Genomic DNA, 12,632 nt, shown 5'->3' on the forward strand with positions numbered 1-12,632 from the left:
CAACAACAACAACGAGACGACGACGAAAATGACAATAACACAAAATAGGCCTACTGTCCAGCACAATCTGGACTCCGCGGAACTTCTCAACACCCCACAAAGCGGCGGAGAACTCACCTCTCGCTGCACAAAGTAGCGAGGAACCTCTTACCCCACAAAGCGGTAAGGAACCTCTTGCTGCACACAGTAGCAAGGAACCCGGGTTTCGCTCCACAAAGCAGCGAACTTCTCAACGCCTCACAAAATGGCGGAGACTGCACAACGACACGGTTATAGAGTCGGCCTCTTTAAACTTACTTGGCGTTGCTTAGCGTGTAATATCAGCCTCGAGTCCCGCCAATCGTCATTCATCGAGGAGAAAAGACAGACCGCGAATCCACAGGAACTTCCTGGCTGACGTCAGTCTTCCAGCGTGCCTCTCCTCCCCTCGGTGAATGCGACTCCAGGGCTCCGGCATCGAAGGACCAATTAATGATAGGTTTGTAGCTTGTACCTATCCGCTGGAACGTTGAAGACAATATAATTACACTGCAAAGCAAGACACAAATAGGCAAGCTTCTTCATGTTTCTCGTGCACGGGAGAAAACCGGACAAAGCGCCGTCCCTTCGCTTGACCCCAGTTGCTCTCGTCCGTTCTCCCGTACCACTGCCCTTTTATTGAGGTTACATGAATATGCATAGGTTCATTAACATATGATGTCTACATACAAACAAAGAGTACCTTGCCTGTGTATGTGGGTGTGTGTGTGTGTGTGTGTGATGTGTGTGTGCGTGTGTGTATGTGGGTGTGTGTGAGAGATCTGTGTGAGGTCAAGATGTGACCCTGTGAAGACTCTGGCGCTAGCTTGTACCAGGACGTCTGGGTCCATCTAACAAAAGGCTCTTATACTTAAACAGATATACGTGTGCTTGCTATACCATAAATCAAAGATAAACTCTCCTAGGGGGTGTGATCCATGCCAGGACACTGTGCAGAGGAATGTACGCACCCCCCCTCCACACAGAGTTAATACAGACCTCTTTTAGGATGAGACATCCTTTCAATCTACCAATGATTATATACTTCTAAGCATATATGAGTAAATGTTTCTAAGCATAAATGACAATCAACAATACAAACTCTAACATTCCCCCCTTATTGACGTTTATGCTTGAAAAGTCCCCAGTTACGAATACCTCATGTCTGACAGTTTCAATGCAAACATTGTTATATTCAGCATATGTCAAATCACCCTAAATTACTGTAAAAGTACACAGTTTAACAAATGTATTAGCGGTTATCCCAGTCCTCATTGATCTCGTCCAACGGCAAACTGCATCTTACGAGCAACCAAAGAAATTGTTAATTTAATAGTGAAAATAAGAAAGTAACATTTTCAAAAACATCTCAGCTTGGTGATGCTTCCTCCAGGTGTGCAAATCACATGTCTCTCTGCAGAGTGGTTTGAGTTCTGCAGGGCGTCATGAATGTCTCTTCCAGTTGTTTCCATCATTGTCCATAGGACCAGAGTCCAAATGTACGTAGAATAAACATTCAAACATACCAGTTGGTTTTGTTGTTTGTCAACATGGGTCTCAGCTATTTCCAAAGCTGCAGACCTCTCAGCACTCTAGTTTTATGGCCTCCCATTACCTCACTTCAGGCCTTCGTCCTGCGAGGGGGATATTTATGACTCCTTCATTGTCCATACTCCGCAGAAAACACCTCTGTGGAAAGGGTGCAGGGTTCCATTATCTTACTACTGTTATGATCCCAGCAGCCTTCAGAGTGTCATCGTATGCACAGTATAGTGGCACCGCATTAGGTGATGTTCATAGGAAACTGCTGTCATCACCACCATAGCTTCTGGTTCCTGTGCTTTTCTCAGAATCATGATGTCATCCTCGAACTCCTTCTGCGCTGTCGATGGAGCTTGGCATGCTCCCCTCATCCCTCGAGTTTTCCTGTCCCAACGCTGCTGAAGATGATCTCTGATCCTCCTGAAGCCTCTCTCCTGGCCTCAGCTCCCATCCTGTGGACGATCCTCTCAGGCACTCCTTCTCGTCATGGATAGTCCTGATTTTGGCCCTGCTGGATCTGTCTCAAAACACTCAGCTTCTCTGCCTTCCTCCTGGTTCAGCTGATTCAGCCGTCACGCCTCGCACTTGGTTGCCCTAGAGTTGATCAGAGGCTGGAGGTTGAAGTGCGAGCTTACCCTACGGGGGCTCAATCAGCACTCCCCCCTCACCACTGAAACAACCAAGTGTGAGATTTCTCTATTGTGCTGTCTTGAGGGTTCTGGGGTTTCCTGGGACCTCGACCTCTTTGCAGTGGCTCTGTCAGGGGAAGACATTTGTTCTATCACAAATAAGAGAAATAAGACACTGCAGACCGACTCAGAGTTTTATAAAACATGCGCACGGGTGAATGCCTCTGAGAAGACACACACACCGAATGCAGGCTTGGTTGCTTTATTTATAGGGCAAAGCAGGTTACATAGTACTTCCTCTTTCTGCAAGAAGTCGGGGAGAGTTTAGGCATTAGCTCAGCTTATCTTGACCTTACACACTGGAGTATACAGACGTATATCATGCTTTATCTGACATCACAGCTACTGAAGTAAAGAATGCATCATGTTCTCTTTAATAATAGGCTTTGTTATGTGAAAATATATGAACACTTGAATATAAGGCACACTTGATTATATTGTATTTCATAAAAATCCCCTTACATTTCCCTCCTGATGTTAATATATTTCACATGTTTAAATCAATGCATAGTCACTTGTTAAATCACATTTTCAACTTACATGTCATTCAGTGAAGTATTTAAACAACAGCTCCAGCAAGATTATGGTATGGATTTTCCACTCTTTCCCCCATGTTCAGCATACCATACTCGTGGTGATAGGGATCTTCCATGTTTCTCTGGATCAAGACATAATTTCCTAAAGTACGTCTAAACATGTTTGCCATTATGCTTCTCAGGCATGGGATAATACAAGCAGCAAAAATGCAAAACAGTAACATCACATTGAAAAGGGCCAACAGGCCTTTAATCAGTAAGGATTTCCAGGAGCCACTCAGCAGCCAGTCCCACCAGCCTTGCTTGTCTGTAAGCCCCTCTTGGACTGAGATCTGTCGGCGCTAACCAGGTTTACACACTATTTTGATGGAAAATCTCAATATCAACGTATTTTAGCGCTTGGTGGAATGCAGTGTTTCATATTCACCTTACTGTGGCGCTGCGTTTTGAATCCGGCACATCGAGTCCTGGCGCCGTGTGGCCTGTGTAAAACGCTGACCGGAGATCGAATTCACCTCCCCGGATTTTCTTCTTTACTGTGCACAGGTTTTTTCCAGCGCAGGCGATCACGACGTCAGGATCCGATGAAGACCGTCTGTGGACAACTAGACGTTAAAAATAACAGTCAGTTATCCGGCTCGAAGGACCAATTAAATGTCAGGGGAAGACATTTGTTCTATCACAAATAAGAGAAATAAGACACTGCAGACCGACTCAGAGTTTTATAAAACATGCGCACGGGTGAATGCCTCTGAGAAGACACACACACCGAATGCAGGCTTGGTTGCTTTATTTATAGGGCAAAGCAGGTTACATAGTACTTCCTCTTTCTGCAAGAAGTCGGGGAGAGTTTAGGCATTAGCTCAGCTTATCTTGACCTTACACACTGGAGTAAAGTATACAGACGTATATCATGCTTTATCTGACATCACAGCTACTGAAGTAAAGAATGCATCATGTTCTCTTTAATAATAGGCTTTGTTATGTGAAAATATATGAACACTTGAATATAAGGCACACTTGATTATATTGTATTTCATAAAAATCCCCTTACAGGCTCTGATAAATCCAGGAGGGTCTCTCCGCTATTTTGCAGGCAGTTTCATGGTCCTTGCTGTGGCTCCAAGGTCTGATCTCATGATGGGCCCCAACCAGCTTGACCTTTGACCTCAACCACTGCCTGGGCTATGCCTGGAATGTTTCTCGCTTCTCACTGCTGCACCTGTATTTCAGAAAGACTTCTATGTGGAGAGCATGTCAACAATCATCAAACCACATTCTTTAGTTCAGTGAACTTCACTAATAGGCCATCAAAGCCTCATCTGAACATGGATGCACCACTTGCATAGATTTAATACTTGTAAATAAACGGCTAATCACACAAATCACTGCAACAATAATAGTAAACATTGTTTAATGTTAATCCTTGGACTCCACCTCTTGACGCATGGACACTCCCATGCGTCAACTCACCAAACCTGGATCCCTGTCTTAAAAACTGGCCATCATGGCCTGGAAGACAAGATCTGGAAATAAAATCACACTTCACACGTATAAACAATTATATCAAAAGAGTAATAAGCATTCAGCACGGGCAAGACAAGTGTCATGTGCAGGTTTTCTCAAATCATTAAATCACTATCATTACCATAATTCGCCTCAGACATGGATCATCCCATGTGCTCAGTTAACATTAATGTAACCGGTGACCGCCCTTAAGCAAAGTCACCCCACTCATATATCCCTATGGGCTCAAAGTGGCCAGCTAAGAGCCCATATTCAACTTTCCCAGAAACACCGTAACCTCTTATTTGTTTTACTCATGTCACTTGTCTGTTTCAGCTGAATCTTCTACATGCAGTCTCAGAAAAACAAACATTAGCAATACACATTGACTGTGGTCAGACGGTGGTCAGACACAGGTCAACAGGTTCCAGAGGTGCCATAAAAACACCATAAAGGTAGCCAACCCTAGCTGTGGAAAGAATGACAGTCACATATAAACCCAGAAATCCTGTAGTAGGAAAACATTAACTAATCCTCTTATAAATCACATGATCAAACACATGATTAATCATCTGCTGTAAAAAGAAATGTAAATGTTAGCGCTGCGCAGGTGTGTACACTTTCTCACAGTAATGTCTGTGAGCAACACAAGTTAGTGGATGACACACACATAGTAAATTCACAGACAGAGAAAATGGCATTTAAAAGATTAAATCGTCATGCAACCTCGAATGTTGCTGACATCTTTCTGCTCCTGTAACAAAAACACATAAATTCATCCACCCTTTTGTCCTGTCTAGGTGGAGGTTAACCTTGAGTCGTGGTCAAGTCCTGTCAGCTTTTACCAGTCAGTCAGTTTGTTCTTTATTTCCATTCATTCATTCATTCATTCATTCATTCATTCTTTGCTGATAGTGGAACCTGTCGTCGCATTTAGTTTCCACTTCCAGCAAAATGACGTCATGTCGAAAAGAAAAAGAACTTTAGATGGGATTACATCGCTGAATCCTTTTTAGGCTGGGACACTCATTTAATAATTGTCCCAAATAAGTGGCTTTCTCCTGAGCCCATTTCAGTGTGGAGAAAACTCACTTGTATCAGCGTTCTCGACCGGTCGTATAGCACTTTTAATTCCTGACGTGCAGATCTGCTTAAAGAAAAGAAATAGACAAACAAAATCAGTGCCTGTTCAAAAGATAAAAATGAAAAATAACAGAGATTATCAAACCAAACTTTCAGTGCACTGTGAAAGTATCAAAATAAAAAGGCCTTGTTAAGTCATGACACAAACTCCTCATCAACTTCACAACAGGAGAAGAATCATCAGCTAGATTCACTCCAAACCAACCATCAGCTGCACAAAACACAACATAACCCTAATGTCATATTAGCTATGAGTTTAATCACCAGGTCTGTGCTCTTCACTCATTTAGGCCACAGATCTATTTTATTCAATTTTCCTTTTTCCCTTCATCATAAAACATGTGACATGCTGTCATGCACTTCACAAAAGACGTTTGTTCTGACGTATTCAGAGTTGTGTATCTAAATACAAGATTCACTCGCACATCAAACAGGAAACTCAGTGTTTTAGAGTTTCCACTTAACACAACAAACTCCAACACATCTCATTCACTCGTGCTAGAATTCAGTCACCTTTCATTAATCTAAAACGATCAACTAATTTGCATATCAGCTATTAACTCACTAAGTTGACAGGACGACAGAAAAGCATGTTCAAAATAGTATCACAAAAGACAATTCCCCTCATACAGTAAATTACTTGTGCTGCTCAATCAAGCAGGAAGCTTCTCCCAATTTACCATTTTAACACTAAATTTATTGTCTGATCACTGGTTGCTCAAACCAGGATCCTTTTTCCCACAAAAGTTAAACTGTTGTCCTGCAACCTGGAGAGTCAATTTTTTTTTTTTTTTTTTGGATAAATTCAGTATTTGATAACAAGTGTCTGCTAAATTGACACTATTTTAACACTGATGAGAGATAACAAGCTAATTTTCATTGCATGTGTGTTTGTGTTATTAGGCAGGTCTAATGCATGTCTGTGGAGCTGCATATCCAGCAGAGCATGTTCTTAAAAGCTGCCTTTCCTACACACTTCTCTACTATTATTTAATCATTTCTTAACTAATGTGCTATGAGTCCACTGGTCTTTGCATCACACTAAGTGATTTGGACAAGATGATAAACAAACTCACACGCTTAAGATGTTGTCTAATCTTCATGAGCTCTCTTTTGTTTGTATTAGTAGGGTTAATGCATGTTCTGCTTGTGTGTGTGATTTTGTATATGTTTCTATTTTCGCAGTGTTTCAGACTCCGTCTCAATTTTCCAACTTAAGCAGTCAGTTTTCTTTTCCCCAGGTTTGCTAACCCAAATTTTGATTTCCCACATTTAATAACAGCATTCCTCTGTGTTTCCACTTACTCTCACTCTGTTGTCATCTCACTCTTTTGTCCTCTCCCACTTCAACAGTCCAATAGCCGGCAGTTCTCCTTCAGCTTTGTCCTGTGTTCCACTGTCTCTTCTTGCCATTTTACTCCACAGGTGGCAAATGTCAAACTCCAACAGTCTCCTCAGTTCTCCTCAAAAGTTTTATTCACATGTATAGTGAAGTTGCAGCTTGTTGGAAACACAGTGCCATTCATCCGATCAGTCAGGATGATGGGTTTGCTCTTCTCTGATGCTGTTTGTCCACATTGCTGCTGCTTTGCTAGGACTTTTTGTTCAGGACTTGCTGCTGTCTCTTTATCATGTTATTGCTCTTTGGAGCTGCATTCTTCAGGGAGGAGTGAGAGCTTGCTTGCTTGTGAGGTTGAGAGACACATGGCGCTGTAAATAAGTCAGCCAGAAACTTGGCCTGCATGTTTCCAATGATGTTGAAATATAACTTTCTTCCGACTGCTGCATGTGGAAAATTGATTCAGGTCTGCTTTTCACCTGAAAGTGACAAACTAAGACATTTTCATTATCATCATCACTGCTTAATCAACACACATCTCTCTCTCTCTCTCTCTCTCTCTCTCTCTCTCTCTCTCTCTCTCTCTCTCTCTCTCTCTCTCTCTCTGTGTGTGTGTTTGTGTGAACAATCCTTTCTTAAAAGCAGAAAATGACATTGTAGTTGTTTTTCGGCTGATCAACATGAAACCTTTTTCCTATGATTATTTTTCTTCTACAATATAAATTCTCTTCTCAATCAGAGGCAATTACTTTTACACAGCGCACAGAAACACTGTGATGTCAGACACATTCACACTCACTTTTTCATCTGCATAAATAAATCACATGGCTGATGATACCATGATGATCCATAAATATGATCACACGTTTATTTAATTATTTTCAACCCAACAAAACAAATAAACAAAAACATGATGCTGATGCTATGAACACTCCACACACATGAGTCAAGATGCAGGAAAACTGCTCATGGAAACGCTGCACACTCTCTGTTTCCCTTTCTTTGAGTAGTTCTCAGACAGCTCTCAATCTGATAATGTGTAGCTTGCTCATCAGCTCAGAAAAAAAACTGCAACGCAACATCACACAGTAGTTGCATGCTCTGCCCACAGCGGCAAAGTCTTACACTTTCATATTCAATACAGCTTCTCCATCATGTACCTTTAGATGTTTCATACAGGGTTCAGCATATTAGTTGTTTTCACAGGTGTGCTCCATATCTCAACAATGGCTCATAATAAGACGACAGTCTTTCACACAGGTCAAGTGCCTCTATGCACTTCATTAGTTTAAATATTTGCCTATATCACTTCTCCTCATATGTCATTGTACTGAATTTGAGCAACCACAAGCTTAATGTAGATTACTTTTAACAACTATCCACCTCAATTAAATCTATGGTCTGGCACACAGGCTGCTGTCGATCAGGGCAAGTTAAAGAATAAACATTTTGTGTCAGCAAGGGGTGGGGGGAAAGCCATTCACCAGAGCATAGCTGCTGATGTGGGCTGGCCTTTTCCACACACTCTTCAAGGCTGGTGTGTTTCCTGAAAACTTCTAACATAAGCCTGCGATTAACCGCACGGCTCAGGTCCGCGTGAAACCCGCGCGACCGCGCTCGCGTGCACCCGCGCAGCTGTGGAGCCTTCGCTCTCTCTCTTTTTTACATAAATACTTTGTGCTGCCAGGAGCAAAGTCCAGCACAAACGTCTGTCTCCCTCCGACTCACTCTTGGTTGCTTAGAAACCCATGATAACAACAACAGCTGCTGACGTCACACACCACGCGTTCTGCTCCGCACACACTCACACACAACAACAACAACGAGACGACGACGAAAATGACAATAACACAAAATAGGCCTACTGTCCAGCACAATCTGGACTCCGCGGAACTTCTCAACACCCCACAAAGCGGCGGAGAACTCACCTCTCGCTGCACAAAGTAGCGAGGAACCTCTTACCCCACAAAGCGGTAAGGAACCTCTTGCTGCACACAGTAGCAAGGAACCCGGGTTTCGCTCCACAAAGCAGCGAACTTCTCAACGCCTCACAAAATGGCGGAGACTGCACAACGACACGGTTATAGAGTCGGCCTCTTTAAACTTACTTGGCGTTGCTTAGCGTGTAATATCAGCCTCGAGTCCCGCCAATCGTCATTCATCGAGGAGAAAAGACAGACCGCGAATCCACAGGAACTTCCTGGCTGACGTCAGTCTTCCAGCGTGCCTCTCCTCCCCTCGGTGAATGCGACTCCAGGGCTCCGGCATCGAAGGACCAATTAATGATAGGTTTGTAGCTTGTACCTATCCGCTGGAACGTTGAAGACAATATAATTACACTGCAAAGCAAGACACAAATAGGCAAGCTTCTTCATGTTTCTCGTGCACGGGAGAAAACCGGACAAAGCGCCGTCCCTTCGCTTGACCCCAGTTGCTCTCGTCCGTTCTCCCGTACCACTGCCCTTTTATTGTGTTTGGGCCCTGACAGGAAGGGCATGGTTTGGTTTTTAGCTTTGTCATTTCTGCAAATGAAAATGGAACATGTAGGGATTATTTCAGGTCTGTTTTGGTGAAATGATTACAAAAATAATTTATGACCAAAGAAATAACTTATGTTACGAGGCAGTATTACACCATATTTAGAAAAAAAATCAATTACGAGATTAAAGTCGTTAATATTGAGTTAATTACGTGAATAGGGTTAAAAAAAAACCCTGAATTGATTACAGAAAAGATACATTGCTAAAATAGAGCAGTACTAACATTAGCTGGGTTGCCAAGCAAGTGTCTTACACATGAGAATACATCACAAAAAAAATTAAATAAACTTTTGCAGAAGTAGTTCTCTTGGTACACAGACTGCTCTGTGAAAACATTTCAAGTTTAATATCAGTTTAATATCACTGAAATTAATATTTCAGTGAACATGCAAATTACCCACAGTTTATCACAACTTACTTAGCTAGGATCTGCCTCGTGTCCAGTCGAAAACTTCGCTGCAGGACCGTGAGTTGAAAGATACATTTACTGCGACTCCCAAGATGCATTGCAGTAAAAACCATCCAATCGCTTGCTTAAGATCTGTTGACGTGTCGCTAAAGGCGCGCTGTAGATAAATATTGCAATTTGTAAAAAATAAAATACTAAAATTTGCAATTTTTAATTACATAATTAAACACTGGGCCAGTTTAATTTCGTATTATCGCTGGTTATTATTTTAGAGTAAATAAAGGAATAACGGGTAGCACCAAGCTGTTGTTATCTTCATTCCCATAGCGACGGCGGTCGAGGATTATGGGTAGTGTGCAGTTACGGGATTAGTGCGTCTGCGTAAATTGGTCTGATTGGCTGGAGCCGAGCGCATCCAAAACTAACAGGAGTGGTGAATGAATCTATAAATGTGTTTTACGTGTGAAATGAAAATAATAAGATAAGATAAGATAAGATAGAACTTTATTAATCCCTCGGGTGGGTTCCTCTGGGAAATTCGACTTCCAAAAAAAGCACAGCAACGACCGAAGTTACAGTTACAGAACTGTTATATATATATATATATATATATATATATATATATATATATATATATATATATATATATATATATATATATATATACACACACACACACACACACACACACACACACACACACACACACATATAAATACAGAGACAAATATAAATAAAATATACAAAGGGGATAAATAGAATAAATAGGAATAAAAAATAAAAATACAAGTGAATTGCACATTTCAAGTATTGAGTCTATTGCACTGTTGACTATTTACAAAAGTATTGCACAAGGTATTGTACAGTGAGGTGCAGAGGCACTACAGCTTAGTTAATAAACCTAACAAAGGATTATGTACGTTAAATCTGAGCACTTTCAGATCGTGAATCAGTTTGGAAAACACTGTGTGATGGCCACAACATGAAGCCATTTTATTGTTGAATTATCAGTGATACTTTCACGTGTTTTTGTTGAGAAATGTTAACGATGTCATTAAAAGAAAGCATTAAATTAGGGAGAAAAACCCGTTCGCGGAGAGGGTCCCCGGGTCTCCAGTTAGATTGTGCTTCACGACGTCATGTTTCGCCGTGACGGGGTTATTATTGGAGTAAATGGATGGCTGGAGCCTCTGCTCGAAGCGTCTCTGATCGCCGCGAGCACGTTCATATTGGAATGAATTGACAACCCACAGCGTCACATAAAAACGTGGAAGGGTACCTTAGGCGTCAGCATGAGAAGTTAAGGGACGTGACAAATCGTCATTATTTTACGCGTCGGGAGTGAGAACGGGTTGGTAAAAGTATATCCTTGCTGTACCCTTAATGCTATTTATGCTAAATTAACCGCTGCCTTTGCCCCTTTGGGATTATTCTTATGTCACTGGGATGTTGACCTTTGACCTTCACATTAGAGAGATGGGCAGACATAATTAGTGTATGAATTTTAAAGTAACAGGTAATAAAGAGAGTGTAGCAAATGTAGTCAGGTTTATTACTCTGTATCACACATGAGTGCCCGAGGGAGGCGGGGCTGACTGGGGAGACACAGGAAACAGAGAGACAGGGCTGACTCGACATGAAACGATGAAACGTGGGACACGGGAACAGAAACTAAACACAGGCTGAAATGAACACTGAGGGAGGGAGAACTAAGATTACTGAGAGCCTGATAAATAAGAAGAACAAAAAGCAAGAAAAACAAGAGTCAAAGAAAAGCAAAAACACAAAGCATTGGGCCAGGACCCACTGCTGTGACATTTATATGTGATAAAAACATTAAAAACTGCTCACATGTTGAAATCTTTCTACGTATACTTTAGGTTCAGCTCTCCAGCCTGGCATTTGGTTAAGCATGATTCAAACATTTGATTTTGTTTAACTGGTTTTAATTATAGTTACTTTTTGTGAACATTTGTTGCAGCATTTAAAAATACATCATTTATTTTCAAACTTTTATTTGATTTAGAGCATCATATTTGACCAACGTAAATGTTTTAATTTCATATAAAATAACTGAAGCAGTGAACTAAATATCTGAAATCTTTCCTTCCTTAAAAGTTATAATCCTACTTAAGTTATAGTGCAAACGCTTAAGCAACAAATATACTTGATGCTAATTAATTAATATTTCCCTTTGATGTTGCAACTATGTGGTCACTTCTGTCTTTAAACAAAATAATATTTTCCAGTTACAGAAATCATAAAGTCCAAACTAAAGTGCTACTGTTGCTATATGCATTTTATATAAATCATGGATGATGGTCCTGACATGAAGGAAGAGAAAGTTACAGGTTGCATCCTTTGACTTTGTCTCCGTGCCTTTGGGCCATTTTCAGAAGGACAGATGTTTCTGTTCAATTCTTAAATCAATTTTTTCAAACACAAACACTATTTTAAAGCTTCTAGAGAGTAAAATATTAATGATAATTATAATAACAATAATAAAAACAAAAGCTCTCAGATCCATCAAACCAAGCAGCAGAAAGAACAATAACTGAAGAGAAAACTTTAACCTTGTAGACTTCATTATGTTCCAGCTGCTCTACAGACGCTGTGACCTCGAACTTAAGCAGAGCGTAACGTATGTGCAGCTCAATAACTTCATAATCAGACCCTGTGGTATTTAGGCAGCAGAACAACTAAGAATAACAACTACAAATAATGTTTTTAGGTTTCTGTTGTACTGCAAGGTTCTGTACAGGAGAACCAAACCAAGAGCAAATATTACGTCTCATTTACACCTGAGCACGAAGAGCCATCAACATTTAGCAAATTGAATCATCTTTCTTTAGATGCAAGAAGAATCATATAGAAATGAAAAAGTAGAAATAGAAATCCAGAGCAAAGATA

The 12,632-nt window shown here is 41.0% G+C and overlaps 1 long non-coding RNA gene across 1 annotated transcript in view; it reads left to right on the plus strand.

Annotated features, from left to right (window-relative positions):
• LOC146670765 (uncharacterized) overlaps positions 1-12,632 on the plus strand; it is a 428,660-nt gene that overhangs the window by 230,742 nt on the left and 185,286 nt on the right. The gene's annotated exons all lie outside the window — the stretch shown is intronic.

This window comes from Rhamphochromis longiceps, linkage group LG4 (genome assembly GCF_057381845.1).
Source record: "Rhamphochromis longiceps isolate RC_006_pf linkage group LG4, R_longiceps_female_GT1.1, whole genome shotgun sequence".
NCBI lineage: Eukaryota > Metazoa > Chordata > Actinopteri > Cichliformes > Cichlidae > Rhamphochromis > Rhamphochromis longiceps.